This window comes from Nerophis ophidion, linkage group LG10 (genome assembly GCF_033978795.1).
Source record: "Nerophis ophidion isolate RoL-2023_Sa linkage group LG10, RoL_Noph_v1.0, whole genome shotgun sequence".
Taxonomy (NCBI): Eukaryota; Metazoa; Chordata; class Actinopteri; order Syngnathiformes; family Syngnathidae; genus Nerophis; species Nerophis ophidion.
In genome coordinates this window covers 27,532,489-27,554,879 of record NC_084620.1, presented here as the reverse complement: position 1 = coordinate 27,554,879, position 22,391 = coordinate 27,532,489, and the positions used below count along the sequence as shown (strand labels likewise).

The following is a 22,391-nucleotide window of genomic DNA, read 5'->3' as shown; positions in this document are numbered from 1 at the left end:
AAAAAATCCATTCCGTTTAAGGCCGTCTGTCATAACGTTTTTAGCTTTCAATCAAACATTATTGTGAGTTTTTGTAGTAGCGTATTAGTATATGTATACATAGATCAGACCTCAGCAAATTAAGGCCCGGGGACCACATGTTTTCAATTTGGCCCGCCAGACATTCCCAAATATTTTTTTTAGAAAACTGCAGCTGCCATTAAGATGTGCACGGATGTTTTCTAATGACCGTAAGTCTTCAACTATACAAAGTATTTCAATGGTTGGAATCTGCGCTTATGGATGATATACCAGGTAGTTACTATGGTAATCTAATTAGTTACTATGGTCCTCTACGTCAGTGGTTCTCAACCATTTTTCAGTGATGTACCCCCTTTGAACATTTTTTTAATTCAAGTACCCCCTAATTAGAGCAAAGCAGGTTTGGTTGAAAAAAATAGATAAAGAAGTAAAATACAGCACTATGTCATCAGTTTCTGATTTATTAAATTGTATATCAGTGCAAAATATTGCTCATTAATAGTGGTCTTTCTTGAACTATTTGAAAAAAAAAGATATAAAAATAACTAAAAACTGGTTGAAAAATAAACAAGTGATTCAATTATAAATAAAGATTTCTACACATAGAAGTAATCATCAACTTAAAGGGCCCTCTTTGGGGATTGTAATAGAGATCCATCTGGATTCATGAACTTAATTCTAAACATTTCTTCACAAAAAAAGAAATTTTTATGGAACATGTCCACAAAAAATCTAGCTGTCAACACTGAATATTGTATTGTTGAATTTCTTTTCACAGTTTATGAACTTAAATTCATATTTTGTTGAAGTATTATTCAATAAGTACATTTTACAAAGGATTTTTGAATTGTTGCTATTTTTAGAATATTTTTTTTTAAATGTCACGTACCCCTTGGCACACCTTTAAGTACCCCCCAGGGGTACACGTACCTCCATTTGAGAACCACTGATCTACGTATAGTTTCCCCAGAGGCAGAAGGAGATTTTCACAACAAAGTTCTAAAGCTTAGTGATGTATCAGCTATATCAGATTGTAGGTGGGTTTATTTTGTACCGTTCGTTCATATTTCACTGTTTGTTATAATTTTTGTTGCGTTTCACTTGATTGTAAAATATGTCGATCAAAAGGGGGTGTGACATTCATAGTTTGTCAATATTCAGTGTTTTATCGTTCATAGAAAAATGTAACATTCCATTACGTTTTTTAAGGTGGTCTGTTATAACATTTCTAGCATTCAATCAGACATTATTGTGAAGTTTTGTATTAGTGTCCCTAAAAATAGATATGCCGGCCCCCAGACACATTTGTTTCTCTAAATGTGGCCCCCGAGTCAAAATAGGCTTGCAGTAGAGGAATGATGGCACTAACTACAGTAGTGCTGACAAGCATCAGTAGTTGTAGACTGGTATGCTTTGTTTCTCCTTCCATCACCGAAAACCAAACCATCTTGGGGGAAAACACATCTAATCAAAACGAGTCGTAGGTCAAACCCAATTAGATCCAATCTGACTTAATATTAAACTCATAAAGTCCAATATTGTGAATCATCTTTATAGTCTTACCAATGCATCGATTTGAATAGCAGCAATTAGGTGATTACCGGCCAATTAGAAGGGATTACACAACAGCAGAATCCGGTTTGACATTTACACTAAACTTGCATCAGCATGTCAGGCATACTAATTCTCAGTAATAGAATGGTTGATATTCCGGGAGCGGCTTGAACAAATATCCATCTGGGAGCATAAATATGCATCAGCGAATGGGCGCAGCATTTATTTGGCGGCACATTTTTGGGAGTTGTAAACATGACATTTGTATGGCCGGCCATTATTCAGCTGTATGCTAAATGAAGAGTTTTTAATCAGATGGAGGACGGCAAAAATATTCCCTGAAGTGAGTTTCCTCTGGACGATTTATGATGACGAGGGAATGTGGAATTTTGTGTGCGTGGAAGTAGTTCTCAGAGGAGCTGGGTTGTGTAAGATAAAATCAGAAGTTCCCTCGGCATGATTATGGATGAGTTTTGCAGTTTCAAACCACCATTAACTCTGGCGCCGGTGACCCCGATCTGCATAAAGCACTCTGTAACTGCCAGAGTGCAAAGTGGTCCGGATTTTTATTTTTATTTTATTTAAAGTATTGCTTGAGTTCTTCTTTGGCTCTCGTCCAGCAGTCAATAGCAGACCGATGAGCGGTGTTGCCCTCCTTCAAACCGAATAAAACAATATCCACATGAGTGTATTCCAAAAAATATAAATAAGTAAACAGCAGCAGAAAGTTATCTTCCAAACTGTTTTATTTTACTTCTGTGCAGAAGTAAATTCGTAGTAAATAGTAGTCTTGAGTAGTTTCACCAAAATTTTCTTACGAATTCGGTTTGAAAGATCTTTGCAGCCGATTCCTAAAAACAGCACAGTGCTCTGAAAGTCTTTGAATGTTGTCAGGTTTTTTTTGGGTTTTTTTTGGCAATGGGTCTTTAAAAATAGCACAGTGTTTCTTTAGGTCCTTTTAAAAACCTACAATGATCCTGTCATCCATCCATCCATTTCTACCGCTTATTCCTTTCAGGGTCGCGGGGGGGCGCTGGTGCCTATCTTAGCTACAATCGGGCGGAAGGTGGCGTACACCCTGGACAAGTCGCCACCTCATCGCAAAGCCAACACAGATAGACAGACAACATTCACACTCACAATCACACTCTAGGGCCAATTTAGTGTTGCCAATCAACCTATCCCCAGGTGCATGTCTTTGGAAGTGGGAGGAAGCCGGAGTACCCGTAGGGAACCCACGCAGTCACGGGGAGGACATGAAAACTCCACACAGAAAGATCCCGAGCCTGGGATTGAACCCAGGACTACTCAGGATTTTCTTAGGCCTAGTGGGTTGAGTGTCCGCCCTGAGATCTGTAGGTCGTGAGTTCAAATCCCGGCAGAGTCATATACCAAAGACTATAAAAAAAATGGGAATGATTACCTCCCTGCTTGGCACTCTGCATCAAGGGTTGGAATTGGGGGTTAAATCACCATAAATGATACCTGGGTGCGGCACCGCTGCTGCCCACTGCTCCCCTCACTTGATCAAAGGGACGGGTCAAATGCAGAGGACAAATTTTACCACACGTAGTGTGTGTGTTAATCATTGGTACTTTAACTTTAACTGTAAAGAACCAGAAACACAGGGGCTGGATCTCCACTTAAAGATACGTTGTGTGTGAACAACCTCTCTCATTCAGACTTGTTGCACTTGCAAGATTGTTTTGCTTACCACTTTTTGTGATGGTATTATGATTACACAGCAAACAGTGAAGAAATCAAAATGGTTGAAAAGCAATATTGTTAATTTCCTGCTATTACTTTAATGGGCATTCAAGCCATTTGGACCACAGGTGTCAAATTGAAGGCCCATAGGCCAAACCTGGCCAGCAAGGATGGGTGATATGGAACAACCTGCCATTCATGGTGTGAACTATAAAGGTGAAGATAAAAAAAAATACCTATTAAACTCCTAATTTTTGACAAGAAAAGGTGCACGTTTTTCTGCAACCAGATTTTCTCTCAGTCGTTTTATTTTACAGGTGAACGTCATAAAATGAAAATATAGTGTAAAAGTCCATTCATGTCAGCAATTAACTGCAAATGTGAAAACAATATGTGGTATAACTTACTACATGCCACCTGAGATATGTCAAGCTTTTGTTGGTTATAACTTTGATGATTGTGGCTTACAGTTTAGGAAATAAAATGTGAGCCATGATGATCAAAATGATATTTATCAAGCCTGGACATAAACTTTTTTAACTTCTGCCCTCGGGCAGGAGATACAAGACGATAAAATGCCGGACAAACAGGTTCAAGAACACTTTCTACCCGAGAGCAATAGTGTCGCTGAACACAATGCATAAAAAAGAATGACTGTGTGTGTGAACTGTGTGCTTGGTATTTTTGTATGTATTTATTTATCTTAGTACCAATGTTCTTATGTTTTTCATGTGTCATTATGATTTTGCACTAAATTAGAATGCTTGCAATGTATAATGACAATAAAAATGTATTTTATTATATTCTATTATCATAATTATCACAAGTGGCATTATTGCTATCTTTTCTTGTAAGACATACTAGTCAACTGAAGAGTGTTTGTTGCCATTTTGAGATCAGAGGTCACTACAAGAAGAACCGTTTGAATAAATGGCAAACAATTCCAAGGAACTGATACACGAGGAACCAGATCTGAACAAGAACTCGTTTCTGATTCCTATCCTTCTGCGCCATGTTTGGTACCAAGGATGTGTGTGGCTGTGCCTGGAAGCATGGAATTAAGTCATTCTGACGTTAGTTTTCTTAATGAAATAAACCAAAATAATAAGTCTGAATACAGTTCTAAATATATTCCAGCTCATAAACTTGCAATAATTTTATTTTGTCAATTGGGGAAATTTTGCTACAGTTTTTGATGCATTCCCCACTATATGTAAGTTGTGTTTAGTGACCAGCGGCTCTCAAACACGCTCCCGCCAACTAAATGTATGTTAGTAAATACACAATGATAAAAAATAAACATTATACCCTCATTTTTCCAAAATCCATATAACAACTATTGGTGCAAACAACAATTAGAGAATATAAGAGAATGGAATAGAATAGAATAGAATAGAATAGAATAGACTTTATTGTCATTATATTTGCATATAACGAGACTTAAGGTGCGGTAGTGGGAACAAATATGCGATAAAAATACATTGCACGAGGGGTAATAAAGATATAACATAGTATTGAAATAAACAGACTACTACTACTTGCTAGTAAAAATAAAAAGCAATCCTGTACAACAGGGGTCCCCAAAATAAGGCCCGCGGGCCAGATCCGGCCTGCCAGCGCTCGAGATCTGGACCGCGGTAAGTCCCAAGCAAATTTTTTAAGTTTTTTTTTTTAATCTGTCCTTTCTAATCCATTTTATACCGCTTGTTACTCTCAGAGTCTCCAAGCAACTCCGGCAAAATCACATTGTCTAAAAATGCATTTTCCTATCGATGACGTGATATTATATATATATATATATATATATATATATATATATATATATATATACTGTATATATAACCCAATGCGGCCCCCAGGTCAAAAAGTTTGGGGACCCCTGCTGTACAATATACAACACACTATGCAAAATACTGTACAATATACAGAACAAGACAAGAGTACCGGGCAGCACGATGGAGGAGGGGTTTGTGCGTCTGCCTCACAATATGAAAGTCCTGAGTAGTCCTGGGTTCAATCCCGGGCTCGGGATCTTTCTGTGTGGAGTTTGCATGTTCTCCGCGTGGGTGTCACACCGCGGTGAGGGATGTCTTGTCTGGTTTTTTTTTGTCTTATGATTTGCATGTTTTAATTTGAAAAGTAACTCTCCTCTTGTTTCAGGTCACTTGACCTTCCTTTTGTGTCATCAGTCTGACGTCATCCCTGTTCTCTGATTGTTTCCAGCTGTTCCCTATTACCCTCATGTGTTTTATAAGCTCACTCCTCCCATTGTTCTGTGCCAGATTGTTTCGTTAATTTGTGCTCTTTAGTGTCTATGTCCATGCCTTGCCTTGTCTTGTGCTTATGTTACTTGATCCTGGATCCCTTTGTTACTATTTTGAGTGTTCCTTTCTTCCTCCTCAGCTGAGTGATTTTGGTTATTTCGTTTATTCAGCCAAAGTAGTAAGTTGTCAGTTAATTTTTTCCATTCCTTCCTCAATTTTTGGAGTGACACTTTTTGTTAAAACTTTATTAGATTAGGTAGTGTAGAAATTTTCATAGCTGTTGTTTTGTTCTCCTGTTGGAGCGTTTTTTGTTAAATACTTTTTATAGCATATACGTACGGCACCAATTGTAGTTCGTCTTTGCTTTTGTGTGTTCCTCCGTTTGGAGTGATTTTCGGTTGTTCCTTTTTTTTGGAACCTTTTCGCCGATTAGTTTTTGTGATTAATATAGATTTAGTTATTCCTTGACTTTGGAGGTGAAAGGAAGTTTTCAAAATAAAAGCCTGTCTAAATTCCCAACTCTGCATCTGAGTCCTATCCTTTTACCAAGCCTGACAGTGGGTTCCCTCCGGGTACTCCAGCTTCCTCCCATTTCCAAAGACATCAACCTGGGGATAGGTTGATTGGCAACACTAAATTGGCTCTAGTGTGTGAATGTGAGTGTGAATGTTGTCTGTCTATCTGTGTTGGCCCAGCGATGAGGTGGTGACTTGTCCAGGATGTACACCGCCTCCCGCCCGATTGTAGCTAAGATAGGCTTCAGCGCCCCCCACGACCCCGAAGGGAATAAGCGGTAGAAAATGGATGGATGGATGGATGGAAGACAATAGTACCGGAGTAATATATAACAATCAGTGTCAGATTACAGATAAATTATGCTTTTATGTGATGTATGTCAACTGTGGTGTCTGCCTCCAATGTATTGTTTGTAATCTCTGCACTACATATGCATGTGCTTTTACTTTTTTGAATATTTTTCATAGGTTTTGCTGTTTCTTGATTTTATTATGACCATATTAACTTGAATACTGATGCTGCTTTTTACTGCAATACAGTATGTTTTCATTTAGTTTGGATTATTGGTGACTCGTGCAAAAAAATAAAAAAGTTTTTGTCAGGCAAAGTGTATTAATTTACTGTTACTGAGAATGCACTAAACCATGTTTCCCATGTGTATGTATGCTTGCCCACCTCACACAAGAAACTGTTGTTATTGGTTCTCCAGCTTTCACTTCCAATATTTTTCTCCTTTCTGGGTTGCGGGAAACTATGCAATTGCGTCCCCAATTTTTTGCGAGTGTGCGCAACCCCATGCCACACAACAGGGCATGTTTTCACGGTAAACACTCTTCAGTTCGAACTAATGTCAAATGAGAAAGTGCAGTGTCGCTTAGCCGCGGCTTCCAACTGGTACGTAACATGGCTTGAAACCGGGTTGTCCGTACTGTCTCTATGCACAACTCTGGTGTATAGTGCAACCCCCAAATTCGTCACGTTTCATGTGTTAGGTAAACAGCGACAAATGGGGCCGTATGAATCCCCTCCCTACTATACCTGATGGACTAATGTGCTTTATGTTTGGCTTTTTATAGTTTTTTGACGACACATACAGGTATTCCTGAACTGCCATTTACAGATTCGCTGATAACACCTTTAAAAGCTACCAACCTGCCTCAATCATACGCTGATTAAGGGCATGCACGTGAGAAATACAACTGTGACCAAGACAAGGTTGAGGAAAAAGTGCCTGAAAGCAGCAGTGATTTTCCTAAGAATCCATTAGAATTTTCACTTCATTACACGCAATGATTGAGGAGCAGTACAACAGAGAGATTTGCAGTGTTTCTCTCACACGGTGCAAATTACAACCCGGCTGATGTGATCAAGCGGGGTTGTGCTTTAAAACTGTTATGCACACTGAGGGGGTCTGATATGGTTTCGACCCGAGCAAAGTCACCTTGTCATTAGTGATCGGCCCAGGAATATTGTATCTGTGCTAGCGAGCAGGCTTGTTGAAAACGCTGCAAGATATTTGGACTATCAAAATAACGTGTTAGCTCATGTGATTAATCACAAAAACTATTGCATCAAATATTATGGATGCAGATTTTTCATGCAAGTTATGTTGTGCTCACATGCTCCTTTACTTTTACAGCTGATGGTTACTTAAACAGAGGCATGGGTTGTTATACAGTCAGTGATCAGGTCAATGCATAAGTGGGGGAAACTCCAACACATTTTTGCAACAAAATACACCATAATAATACTTTAGATCAGTGTTTTTCAACCACTGTGCCGTGAGATACAATCTGGTTTGCCGTGGGAGATTGTCATTTCACCTATTACGGTTCAAAATATTTTTTCCAAAGCAGTAATTATAATCCACAAATAATGTGCCGTTGTTGAGTGTCTGTGCTGTCTAAAGCTCGGCAGAGTAAGCCGTGTAATACTCTTCCATATCAGTTGGTGGCAGCAGGTAGCTAATTGCTTTGTCACAGTCACAATATGCAGATGACAGCGGGAGGCAACGTGCAGGTCAAAAGGTATCAAATGCTTAAACAAAAATTAAACTGAAGGCGATGACGGCTAAGAAAAGGCATTGAAATTTACGTATGGCTATGCAGAATGAAACTAAAACTGAACTGGCTACAAATTAAACAAAAACAGAATGCTGGACGACAGCAAAGACTTACAGCGTGTGGAGCAGATGGCGTCCACAAAGTACATCTGAACAGGAGATGACAATCAACAATGTCCACACAAAGAATGATAAAAACAACTGAAATTGTCAAGATTGCTAAAATTAAGCAGGTGCGGGGATCACACTCAGGGAAGAAACAAAACTACAACAGGAAAATACCAACAAAACAGGAAACGCCACCAAAATAGGAGCGCAAGACAAGAACTAAAACACTACACACAGGAAAACACCAAATAACTCTAAATAAGTCACACCGTGATGTGACAGGTGGTTACAGAACATCTACTTTGAGACAAGAGCTATAGTGATGCATGCTTGGTTATGGTTTGAATTCATATCCAACAATTGCGACAACGACTTTTTACTGTCAGTTTCAGCTGCTGAGTTTAATTTTGTAATGTTTTGTGCTGGTGGTGTGCCTCTGGATTTTTCCAATGAAATAAAATGTGCCTTGGCTCAAAAAAGGTTAAAAAACACTGCTTTTGATCACACTGTTAACAATCTTTGCACAAAGTACGTGCATTCAAGTAAAACCTTTTTAAAAAGTTCCTGAATGACATCTTGACAATAAAATTGCATTTGTGTACAGATATTGTTTTGATTTTTGTTAAAGTTAAACTATACAAGCGAGAAACCATTAATCCAAATTCAAAAGTATGATTAATTTGATTTAAAAAGTATTTTTTGACACCACCAGATAATACAAGGGAGAATGGAAACATGTCGATATCATTGAGCTTGTATTAATACCATACTAACACTACTCTCGTATCAATAAAATTGATATTTGGATCGATCCTGACGTCTCTGTAAGTCATGTGACTATCCCAGAATATGGCTTTCAAAGAAATGGCAACATGTCAGACAAACACAAGCTAATTTCCAAAAGCTTATTTTTTGGCCATTGAATGTCATTTTAAAGCAAGAATCTCAACTTTGTTGACCATGAAACCCAACTTTTCCACCTCAGAGGAGCCTGGGGCCCACTCAAATATTACCACTTAATTAGTCATATTACATTTCATTTGAATTATATCTAACCTACTTACAGTTTAACAGGATAACATTGTTAAATGATGAAACCACGTGTTAACCACAAACGATTCTTACCAATGCTTAGGTCAGGCTGATTACAAAAGTATATACTAACCAAATATAGTACAAAAGAAGGGACTCAAAAACTGATAAAAAATAAATATATCGTATATACCACTACACAGTGCTAAAATAAATATATTCCAACAAAAGTAATAATAATAATAATGATGAATATGTTTCTTAAATAAACAGTCTATAAATGTATGAAAATTCCACTTCACGCTTCAGAAACCTCTCCATGACTTGAGCTCCACACTACTTCGATTTTGATATTATCATTACTGCCACAAGTGGTAGAAAAGTGTATTATAACTGAGTACCGCTGTGGCCCATTCAGGTCGCAGCTGAGAAACACGATGGTTAAAATTGCATACCAACTCGTAAATAAACGTAAATAAAAGTCCGCTTACAACGGAGCCAAAGGGAGGTTCTCTATTCCGCCTATAAAACCCAATAAATAACCATCCAAAAACCACCAACAATACTCAGTTTACATTTTGTGACCTGAATATTAACCAAGTATTAGTGATATTGGTATAGTAAAGACTAAGGCAGACGAACTAATTATAGCGGTGCTACGATCACAACCCTCCGTGGCTTTATTGACATCTTCGTTTGGTATATTGCTTTCTAGCTTCCTTGCTTGTGGAAGTTTTATTTCTAGATCATGAATCATGCATCTCAACTGGATAGTAGAAGGACAAGGATGCAATTCCACAAGTTGGTACACTTTGACAGCCAATTTAGACCCTAAAATGGCGAGAACGATACAAAAAGATGCTCGGTTCTACTCTCCTTTCCTTCGTGAGCATTATGAGCCATCAGTGTCCTGGTAGCTAGAGTGTCCACCCTGAAATGGGTAAGTCGTGAGTTCAAACCCCGGCCAAGTCATACCAAAAACTATAAAAATGGGACACATTATTTTCCTGCTTGGCACTCAGAAATCAAGGGTTGGAATTGGGGGTTAAATCACCAAAAATTATTCCAGGCGCGGCCACCACTTCTGCTCACTGCTCCCCTCACCTCCCAGGGGGGGATAAAGGATGATGGGTCAAATGCACAGAATAATTTTGCCACACCTAGTGTGTGTGTGACAATCATTGGTACTTTAACTTTAACTGAATTCTTCATCTAAACGGGACTATAACAACATTATATCAGTCTGCAACCTAATGACGGCAGACAATGTACAGTAAGTGATGTTTTATTATGCTGACGCCATCAGTGTGTGTGAATGGGTGGATGTGGAAATAGTGCCAAAGCGCTTTGAGTTCCTTAAAAAAAAGATAGAAAAGCGCTGTATGAATATAACGCATTTACCATTTACCATTTGTTGGCTCTATTGCAGTGAATACACTGATATTGAAAGTGAATATAATCCAACGCATCGGCTTAAAATGAGCAAAATATGTAAATATTAAATGTCATAAATTTGCCCGTTACTACATGACGTATATACTTACATCATGAATATAAAACCCTAATGGGGGTGTTGGGAATTTGTTTCCATTAGGCTCCATTGCAAGAAGACTCTTAATCACGTGTATTTACTATTCAGAATGCATAAAAAACACATATGTGTTGTCGTACATAAGGATTGTATGAATGATAGAAACAATTCCAAATAAAAGGCTTAATATGGCTGTTTATGCTGTTTGAGTAAAGCTTTTTTTCCACCAGGAAGCCGGTTTGACGTTTTTAATTGCTGGTTTACTTCGGTTGTGAAAAGCACTTACATGACTCCCAAGAGAGTATTTTTCAGCTATAGGCAACTATGAATGTCCTTCACTCCTGTTGCTATGACAGTGTTGCATTGTGCTGTGTGTGGGAAAAGAGTAGTCAACAGCAAACCTTAAAAATATTTCATGAGTACATAGAGCAGAACCTTAGTCGACTATTTAGTTTGTCGGCTTGCTGTGTCACGAGCGTACGATGGTAATTAAAGAGATAAGGGGAGTGTTACTGCAGCTGGAACTTATCAATGCGCAGTAACAGTAACTTGTATTGCAATTGTTGATCTGAAATTGGGGGAGAACACGTTTGTGGTTGTTGGCTGAGGAGTTAGATGTTTTATTTTGGAGATATCACGCTCGAGGTTTTGTAGGGGGGGGGGGGGGGGGGGGGGGGGGGGGGGGGGCCCGAAAGGGACACACGGTAAAAAATGGATGGATAGAGTGCGATTCTGTGGAGCGTATACTTCTGCTTCCACACAAGACCATAGTCCAGATTTCAAAGACTGAACTGTGAAATGCAACAAAATTCATATTTAGAGAGTAGGGTTGTCTCGGTATCAAAATGTATTTCTAAATACTTTTCAAAATAAAAGGGACCATAAACAAATTTCACTATTGGCTCTATTTGAACAGCTAATTCCATGATACATTAAACATGAATTCTGTTATGATCCGCTGCCCGGATCATATTATGATTTAGATTTTTGAGTCTGTTTTTGTTTTCTGTTAGTTTGGACTTCCTTTGTAATTGTTTGTGCACCTGTGAGTTAATTTCTGTTATGATCCGCTGCCCAGATCATATCGTGTTCTGGTTTTGATTCGTTTTTGTATTATATTCTGTTAGTGTTTGACTTCCTTAGTTCCTGGTTTGTTCTGTTTCCATAGTTACTAATTAGATTCACCTGCCTCTTGATTTTGACACGCACTTGCCTCTTGATTACTGTCTTTATTTAAGCCTGCCTTTTCTGTTCATTCAGTCTTGCCTCCTAATTTGTGTTCGCACAACAGTGACAACCTTGATCCTCGATTCTGATTTCAAATCTGTACTTGCTAGCTTCCGCGCTAAGCCATTGCTCCTCTAGCTCCCTTGTTTTACCTTTTGTGCCTTGTGTGAGTTTTTCTGTTATTTCTCTAGCTCCCATGCTAGCGCTTTTGTTTTTGTCTAGCTCCCATGCTGGTTCTGTTTGTTTTGACTAAGTCTGTTTTTATTTGTTAAATAAGTTAATTATTTCTTACCTTCATGCTGTGTTCGAGCCCGACTGCATCCCTGAGAGAACGACCCGCATCACCACGATGCCCCGTAATCGTCACAGTTTCGTCACCATAGTAACATATTATTTTCACCTGCCACGGGTTCCAGACGCACACCTGTTTTTGTAATCAGTGTCGTTATTTAAGCCTGCCTTCTCCCGTTAGTCGGTCTGGCTTCGTAATTTGCTACATGCAACAAGTGACGACTTCTGTTCCCGGTTCTGTTTATGCTAGCTTCCATGCTAAGCCCTATGTGTTTTCTAGCTCCCATGCTAGTTCTGTTAGTTTTGTCAAAGTCTGTATTATTTTTTAATAAATCATTTTTCCTACCTGCACACTGTGTCCGAAGCCCGACTGCATTTTTGGGTGAACGAAACCCGCATCACCATGCGACCAACGCGTTACAGTGCGAAGCCAGCATCAAGAAGTTCTCTCACTGCGGGCATTTCGGAGGTCGAAGAAGGTACGTGGATGGTCCTCCGAGCGATGGAGGCAGAGACGCTCCGCGGTTCGCCAGGTGAAGACATGATTTGGTGATCTGGAGGGTTTCTGGTCCACAGTAGGAAGCAAGCATAAACAGAGGACACGCTGACAGCGGAGGGAGACGCAGACTGCGCATGTGCCGCAACAGAATGTTTATAACTGAATACATTCACGTATGCATACAAATTTCTCTTCTTTTTATATTATTTCTGAATTAGGTAACGTTTATGACAAACTTTTACCAAAACACAGTTTATAATGTGAGATATACCAGGACAATGCATACGTTTATCATTTGTTTTCAAAACACTTACAAAAAAGTGGGACCCCAAAAATTTACCGTGGAACCCCATTTTTATGACTTGATGGAGTCCATGGGACCCCATTTTGAAAATTCCTAGCGCCAACACCACTGTCATAAGAAGAGAAAAAATTGTTTTATTTAAATAAATATATTATTTATAAACCAAGTTGAAGTATCATTGGCAAATGTTCATCTGCCTCGGCACGCATATATGTGTCCTCTTTTTGGGATTTCACATTATGGCCAGCCTAATATTACCAGCATTGTAACCCTAACCCTTGTCAAAGGCAGTATAGTGCCTTTTTTCATTCATTAGTACTGCGGTACTTCATTAATTACCGGTTTACCGTTAAACCCTTTTTGAGAAGAACAAAAGTGTTTAAGTGTATTTAAGGGTCAGAGTGAAAAATGCGTTGATGTTAGCAGGTCTGCAACAGCTCATTGCGCTACTACATTAGAAGTGATTAATCAGTAATTATAATTTTGATCGCTAACAACGGACATCCTTAATATGCTTTCCAAAAAAGTATTCCTTAAAAGCAGCTGAAATAAAATTTGTCAACACTATTCGTCAGTTTGGCTCCCTCACATCACGTATTATCTGTTAAATGGAGGAGATAATGAGGATATCTGCTGCTTGATGAACTTTAAGAACATGAACAAAACGAGATTACATGCAAAAACTGATTACATTCTCATAAACGTCAGCTGTGCCGTGCCTTTAAGAAATGTCAGCCCAACTGCAGTAACCTTTTCTGGAGTCGAGAATAGAAGTAATGATAGCGGCACGAGCAGAAGCCTGCCAAGTTTAATTTGTCATGTTAAGCTTGTCCTATTTCTGTCCAAACAAGCCGTTGATTGATGACAGCAGACACTTTGCACAAAGCTACTTTGGCCGTGACAAACATTTAGACTAATGATGTCCAACGTGAAGCCCAGGGGCCATTTGTGGCCCCCAAGGGCATATGCTACAGGTCCTATTTATTGGTTCAAATTAAGTATTATGAATGATGATTAGTTCATTCTTTAATGTCCTTTGTGTTCTTTGATGTTTGATGTTAAACCTCTTACACACATGTGAGAGGGATGTGTACTATGGTTATCAGTTGTTGTTGTTTTTTCCCTTGGCCTCAGTCTGGACCCCCTCTCCAGGGCCCACCCTTAAACCGATTTTTTAATTTTATTTTAATCTTCAATTTTTTTTCTCCCATTCCCCCCCACTTGTTTACGTGTATCTCATCGTTTTTGAATGGGGCGCTGGAAGCCGGCAGACCCGTCAGCGATCCTGTTCTGTCTCCCTGCAATGTTTGTCTGATCCTGAATGGGATTGTGCTGAAAATTTTAATTTTCCTGAAGGAACTCTCCTGAAGGACTAAATAAAATAAAAATAACGTACTATCTAGGTACATTTTGAAATCTTGAAAAACAGAATGCTTGAACAGTTATCACATTAACATATAACATGTTAAGTAGGAGTGTTTTTGTTTTCACCCAGCGTGTTTTTCTATTTTTGCAGGAAGCAGCTGAGGTTAGTCGTGCCCTCCTTTGGCGCGTATAAATACGTGGCATCAGGTGTGCCCATTTTTTTTGTCATCTTCTATCATTGTGCATCGATTTATCGGTTGGGTGGGGGGGGGGGGGTGTTGTGTCTTCTGAGTCATTCTGGATTAATTGAGGTAAACATTTATTCAAATGAATGATAATGATGGATTAATTAGATTAATCCCATCAATCTTGACAGGTTTAATAATATAACTATACAAACAGAAACAAATGTTTCAGGAGTTTTGGATCATTGCAGGGTATTGATTCCAAAAATCTAGTAAGAATGATAATGATGATAGATTAATTTGATTAATCGAACTCATTTTGTCAGTGATTATCATATGATTACTTCCGAACAGAAACAAATGTTTTAGAAATTTGGAGTCTTTCGGGGTTAGTTAAAGTAATGAATCATAATAATGATAATGATGATGGATTCATTTGATTAATCACATTACATTTGACAGACCTAAAAATATAACTACATTTAATTATATTAATAATTATGGTGGATTATTTGATTCATGTCACTAATTTCAACAGTCATATTAATATGGAAACCTTCTAAACAAATGGATGTTCAAATAAAAATGTATCAGGATGTTTCAAAGAGGTTTCAGATTAATAATGATGATGGATTAATCAGATTAATCGCACTAATTTTGGTAGTCCTAATAATATGAAAACTTTCCAAACAGAAACATATGTTTTAGAATTGTTGAGTCATTCTGGGTTAATTTAGTTACAATTATTAATCGGATTAATAATTATGGATTCATTTGATTAATCACATTAATATTGACAGGTTCAATAATATAACTATCTAAAAAGAAACGCTTTTTCCAGGATTCTTAAATCATTCTAGGTCATTGATTCCAAAAATGTAATAAGATGAATAATGATGATTTATTCATTTGATTAATCAAAGTCATTTTCACGGTCGAAATCATATGATAACTGTCCAAACAGAAACAAGATGTTTTAGAAATTTGGAGTCTTTCTGGGTTAATTTAGTTAAAATAATGAATCATGATAATAATAATAATAATAATAAAAATAATGATGGATTAATCGCATTAATTTGACAGGCCTAATAATATAACTATATGTAATCTTATTAATAATGATGGTGGATTATGTGATTCATCTGACTAAATTTAACAGTCATACTAATATGGTAACCTTTTAAACAAATGGATGTTCAAATAAAAATGTATCAGGATGTTTTAAGGTGGTTTCAGATTAATAATGATGAGATGGATTAATTCGATTAATCGCACTAATTTTGGTAGTCCTAATAATATGATAACTTTCCAAACAGAAACAGATGTTTTAGAATTGTTTAGTCATTCTGGGTTAATTTAGTTACAATTATTATTCAGATTAATAATTATGGATTCATTTGATTAATCACATTAATATTGACAGGTTCAATAATATAACTATCTAAAAAGAAACACTTTTTCCAGGATTCTTAAATCATTCTAGGTCATTGATTCCAAAAATCTAATAAGATTAATAATGATGATTTATTCATTTGATTAATCAAACTCATTTTCACGGTCAGAATCATATGATAACTGTCCAAACAGAAATAGATGTTATAGAAATTTGGAGTCTTTCTGGATTAATTTAGTTAAAATAATGAATCATGATAATAATATTAATAATAATAATGATGATGGATTAATCGCATTAATTTGACAGGCCTAATAATACAACTATATCTAATCTTATTGATAATGATGGTGGATTATGTGATTCATCTGACTAAATTTAACAGTCATGCTAATATGGTAACCCTTTAAACAAATGGATGTTCAACTAAAAATGTATCAGGATGTTTTAAGGTGGTTTCAGATTAATAATGATGATGGATTAATTCGATTAATCATACCAATTTTGACAGTCCTAATAATATGACAACTGTCCAAACAGAAACGGATGTCCAAACAGAAAGAAATGTTTCAGGAATTTCAAATCATTCTGGGTTACTGAAACCAAAAATGTTATAAGATGAATAATGCTGATGGATGCATTTAATTAATCACACTATTTTTGGCAGTCCTAATAATATGATAACTTTCCAAACAGAAACAGATGTTTCAGAATTGATTAGTCATTCTGGGTTAATTTAGTTACAATCATTAATCAGATTAATAATTATGGATTAATTTGATTAATCACATTAATTTGACAGGCCTAATAATATAACTTAATTCATTCATATTAATAATAAAGGTGGATTATTGGATTCTCACAAATGTTAACAGTCTGTTTGTGTCCAAACACAAACAGATTAAAAAAAAAAAAGTGTCAGGAATTTTTAGATTAATATTAATGATGGATTAATTTGATTAATCACACTAGTTATGACAGTCTTAATCATATAATTTTCCAAACAGGAATGAATGTCCAAGCGGACACACATGTATCATTTTAGGTTATTGAAACCAAAAATTTAATAAGATGAATAATGATGATGGAATAACTCGATTATTCACACTAATTTTGACTGTCAGAATAATGTGATATGATAACTGTCCAAACAGAAGTTTCAGAATGTTGTAGTCATCCTGAGGATAATTTAGTTAAAGTAATTAGTCAGATTAATATTAATGATGGATTCAATTGATTAATCACATTAATTCTGAGAGGCCTGATCATATAACTCAATCTAACCATATTAATATTGATTGTGGACTAATCTCACTAATTTAAACACTCATGTTAATATAATATCTGTCCAAACACAAACTGGCATTCAAATAAAGATAATAATAACAATAATAATAATGAGGGTTTAATTTGATTAATCACACTGATTTTGACTGTCCTAATACTATTATAATTGTCCAGAAAAAAACGGATGTCAAAATACAAACAGATGTTTAAGGGATTTCGATTTTTGTTGGCTACTAAGTAAATAAAATATATATATGACTAATTTTGATGACGGAATAATTTGATTAAAAATATTAATCTTGACAGGCCTTTTAGTATGATAACTCCCCCCGAACAGAAAAGTAAAGATGAAATGAAATTGTCCCCAGGCCAATACATTTTTCAGCATAATAACACTTTTTTTCCATTGATATTACAAAGGCCAAGCAGTGCACAGCCCTCGCCTACAGAAGCTCTCACACTGCTTCCAACTACTTATCACCTGTAGGCAAGAGCTGATGTATATTTAAACACATTGGCAAAGAAGCTGATGCTCAGAGGTGGTATTCAACGTGGATAACCTATCATAATAAAACATATCGAAACAATACATAAACAAGATGTCAAATCTCATTGAAGTCAGCCAAGGGCGGCTTATGGGTGGAATATCAGTGTGGTGACAACACCTGACAGGGGGACATTTATTTTTTTTTTTTTTCATGAGGCCTGAATTCCTGGTGGCAGCCCTGAAGCCACTCATTGATATTCCTTGTAATTGCAACAAAAAAAAAACTTTGCTGTACTTACACGTATCTATTCAATGACATGGCCGAATGACTGCCATCCGCCCCGCCAGCTTGGCTGAGTGTTTGCATAGCGCGGCGGGCAAGTGTTTGCATCCTCCAGGTTCATTATTGCGAGACTGTGCTCCTTATCGCTTTTGAGAGCATGCAAAAACAATTTCAGATGGACTCCCCCAATGCGGGTCTGCGAGGGCCAAGTAGATTGATTACACGCATAGCGCAATATTGACTCTCGCTGTTATTTAGCTGACCGATGACTGTCATCTGACAGAAAACTGTTGCCGAGCAGAACTCTGTAATTAACACATCCCATGGCATTGCAGAAATGCAGTCACTAACACTATAAAATTACAAGTCTAACAAATTTCACACACAATTTATAATGCTTCCATGTATAAAAATGACGAGCAGTATTTCTTGTTTACTCTCTCTAACAGATGCTATTGGAGTGGTAGTCAGTGTGTTCACAAATTTTTACATTAGACACATTTACATGCACGTGTATTCATCATTGATTTTCTTGTTAACTCAAATCATAACATCCATCCATCCATCCATCCATCAATTTTCTACCGTTTATTCCCTTTTGGGTCGCAGGGGGCGCTGGTGCTTATTTCAGCTACAATCGGGCAGAAGGCGGTGTACACCCTGGACAAGTCGCTACCTCATCCAGCAAATTATAACAAGCTAAAAAAAAATAAAAAATAAACTGTTTCATAATCATTTTTAATGGTACTATTTATCCTTTGACTTATTCCGTTACACGTGTATCCAAAACACTGCCTGTATTTCTTTTTTATTTTCATTTTTTTAATTTGAATTTAAATTCCTTAATTCCTGCATCAGGATTTAAAAAAAGAGGGGTTATGATTAAAAAAAAAAAAAGAAAGACTGCCAAGAGATAAAGTTAAAATTAGACTTAGACTTCCTTTCATTGTCATTCAAATTTGAACTTTACAGTACGGATAAGAACAACATTTGGTTGCATTAGCTCAGTGGTTCTCAACCTTTTTTCAGTGATGTACCCCCTGTGAAATCTTTTTTAATTCAAGTACCCCCTAATCAGCGCAAAGCCTTTTTGGCTGAAAAAAGAGATGAAGAAGTAAAATACAGCACTATGTCATCAGTTTCTAATTTATTAAATTGTATAACAGTGCAAAAGATTGTTCATTTGTAGTGGTCTTTCTTGAACTATTTGGAAAAAAATATATAAAAATAACAAAAAACTTTTTGAAAAATAAACAAGTGATTCAATTATAGATAAATATTTCTACACATAGAAGTAGTCATCAACTTAAAGTGCCCTCTTTGGGGATTGTAATAGAGAGCCATCTGGATTCATGAACTTAATTCTAAACATTTCTTCACAAAAAAAGAGATCTTTAACATCAATATTTATGGAACATGTCCACAATAAGTCTAGCTGTCAACATTGAATATTGCATTGTTGCAGTTCTTTTCAGTTTATGAACTTACATTCATATTTTGTTGAAGTATTATTCAATAAATATACTTATAAAGGATTTTTGAATTGTTGCTATTTTTAATAAATCTCACGTACCCTTTGGCATACTTTCAAGGACCCCCAGGGGTACGTGTACCCCCATTTGAGAACCACTGCATTAGCTCGTTGTAGTGCAGGATAAAATAGCAATTGTCATGATCCGTGGTTATGTTAGGTTAGTTTTGGACTCCCTTAGTTCCTGTTTTGTGCACTTTGGGTGTTTGTTTTGGTTACCATGGGTGCTAATTGGTTTCACCTGCCTCTGATTAGTGCTCGGCATTTTCACCTGCTGTTGAGCACTAATCAGAGAGCTATTTATTGACGTTGCTCGCCACAGTCGGGGTGGTTTCATTGTTTGCTGTACGCAACGGTTAAGTTTTCATGTTCCTTACTCTTGCTCCTGTGTTTCCTTAGCTTCCCGTGCGATCGGCACGTTTTTCTTTTGTTTGTACTGTTTTTTTTGTACGTTTTTGATTTATGAGAAATAAAGCATCTCCTACCTCACGCTGTTGTCCGGAGCCGTCCGTTCTGCATTCTGGGAGAACAAACCCCGAGCCGACCTCGCCCTACGTGACAGAAATAAGGTGCATATATAAATAAATAGATTACTGTTTAGATAGATATAGTGCACTTTTGCCTATGCATCCACGTTTATGGATGTATGTTGTATTGTCTTTATATTCCAGCGAGTTAATCCATTTTTGGGGGGGAATTGAGGGGATTATTATGATGTGTTCAAGAGTCTTATGACCTGAGAGAAGAAGCTGTTACTGCTACTCTTTCTAGAGTCCAGCAGTGAAAACAGTCTTAAAATGGGAATATACATACATAATACAGTGGAACTACAAACCCCGTTTCCATATGAGTTGGGAAATTGTGTTAGATGTAACTATAAACAGAATACAATGATTTGCAAATCATTTTCAATCCATATTCAGTTGAAAATGCTACAAAGACGACATATTTGATATTCAAACTGATTAAAACAATTTTTTTTGCAAATAATCATTAACTTTAGAATTTGATGCCAGCAACACGTGACAAAGAAGTTGGGAAAATTGGTAATAAATATAGATAAAGTTGAGGAATGCTCATCAAACACTTATATGGAACATCCCACAGGTGTGCAGGCTAATTGGGAAAAGTTGGGTGCCATGATTGGGTATAAAAGCAGCTTCCATGAAATGCTTAAAATTCACAAACAAGGATGGGGCGAGGGTCACCACTTTGTAAGCAAATTGTCGAACAGTTTTAGAACATTTCTCAACAAGCTATTGCAAGGAATTTAGGGTTTTTACCACCTACAGTCCGTAAAATCATCAAAAAGTTCAGACAATCTAGAAAAATCACTGCACATAAGCGATGATATTACGGACTTTTGATCCCTCAGGCAGTACCGCATTAAAAACCGACATCCCTGTAATGTTTGTTTGATCTTGAATGGGATTGTGCTGAAAATTTTAATTTTCCTGAAGGAACTCTCCTGACGGAATAAATGTAGTATTATCTATCTATCCATTTATCAGTGTGTAAAGGATATCACCAGATGGGCTCAGGAACACTTAATAAAACCACTGTAAGTAACTACAGCTGGTCGCTACATTTGTAAGTACAAGTTAAAACTCTACTATGCAAAGCCAAACCCATTCATCAACAATATCCTGAAACGCCGCCGGTCTCTCTGGGCCCGAGCTCCCCTAAAATGGACTGGTGCAAAGTGGAAATGTGTTCTGTGGTCTGACGAGTCCACATTTCAAATTATATTTGGAAACGGAGGACGTGGTGTCCTTCAGAACAAAGAAGAAAATAACCATTCGGATTGTTATAGGCCGCAAAGTTCAAAAGCCAGCATCCGTGATAATATGAAGGTGTATGGCGCAGTGGGGGAGTGGCTGTGCACAAACCGAGGGTCCCTGGTTCAATCCCCACCTAGTACAAACCTCGTCACGTCCGTTGTGTCCTGAGCAAAACACTTCACCTGATGGGTGCTGGTTAGCACCTTGCATGGCAGCTCCCTCCATCAGTGTGTAAATGTGTGTGTGTGAATGGGTAAATGTGGAAGTAATGTCAAAGCGCTTTGAGTACTTTGAAGGTAGAAAAGCGCTATACAAGTACAACCCATTATTAGTGCCCAAGGCATGGGTAACTTACACATCTGTGAAGGCACTATTAATGCTGAAAGGTACATAAAGGTTTTGGAACAACATATGCTGCCATCTAAGCGCTGTCTTTTTCATGGACGCCCCTGCTTACTTCAGCAAGACGATGCCAAGCCACATTCAGCACGTGTTACAACAGCGTGGCTTCATAAAAAAAGAGTGCGGGTACTTTCCTGGCCCGTGTGCAGTCCACCCCTGTCTCCCATCGAAAAAGTGTGGCGCATAATGAAGCGTAAAATACGACAGCAGAGACCCCGGACTGTTAAACGACTGAAGCTCTGCATAAAAAAAATGGGAAAGAATTCCACTTTCAAAGCTTCAACAATTAGTTTCCTCAGTTCCCAAACGTTTATTGAGTGTTGTTAAAAGAAAAGGTGATGTAACACAGTGGTGAACATGTCCTTTCCCAACTACTTTGGCACGTGTTGCAGCCATGAAATTGTAAGTTGATTATTATTTGCAAAAAAAAATAAAGTTTATGAGTTTGAACATCAAATATCTTGTCTTTGTAGAGCATTCAACTGAATATGGGTTGAAAAGGATTTGCAAATCATTGTATTCCGTTTATATTTACATCTAACACAATTTTTCAACTCATAT

The 22,391-nt window shown here is 37.2% G+C and overlaps 1 long non-coding RNA gene across 1 annotated transcript in view; it reads right to left on the bottom strand.

The window, feature by feature from the left end:
- The window catches only part of LOC133560583 (uncharacterized), a 129,997-nt gene that overhangs the window by 94,144 nt on the left and 13,462 nt on the right, over nt 1–22,391 (bottom strand). Inside the window, exon 2 of the long non-coding RNA XR_009808489.1 lies at nt 20,133–20,198. This is a non-coding gene — a long non-coding RNA (uncharacterized LOC133560583). The remainder of the gene's footprint in view (nt 1–20,132; nt 20,199–22,391) is intronic.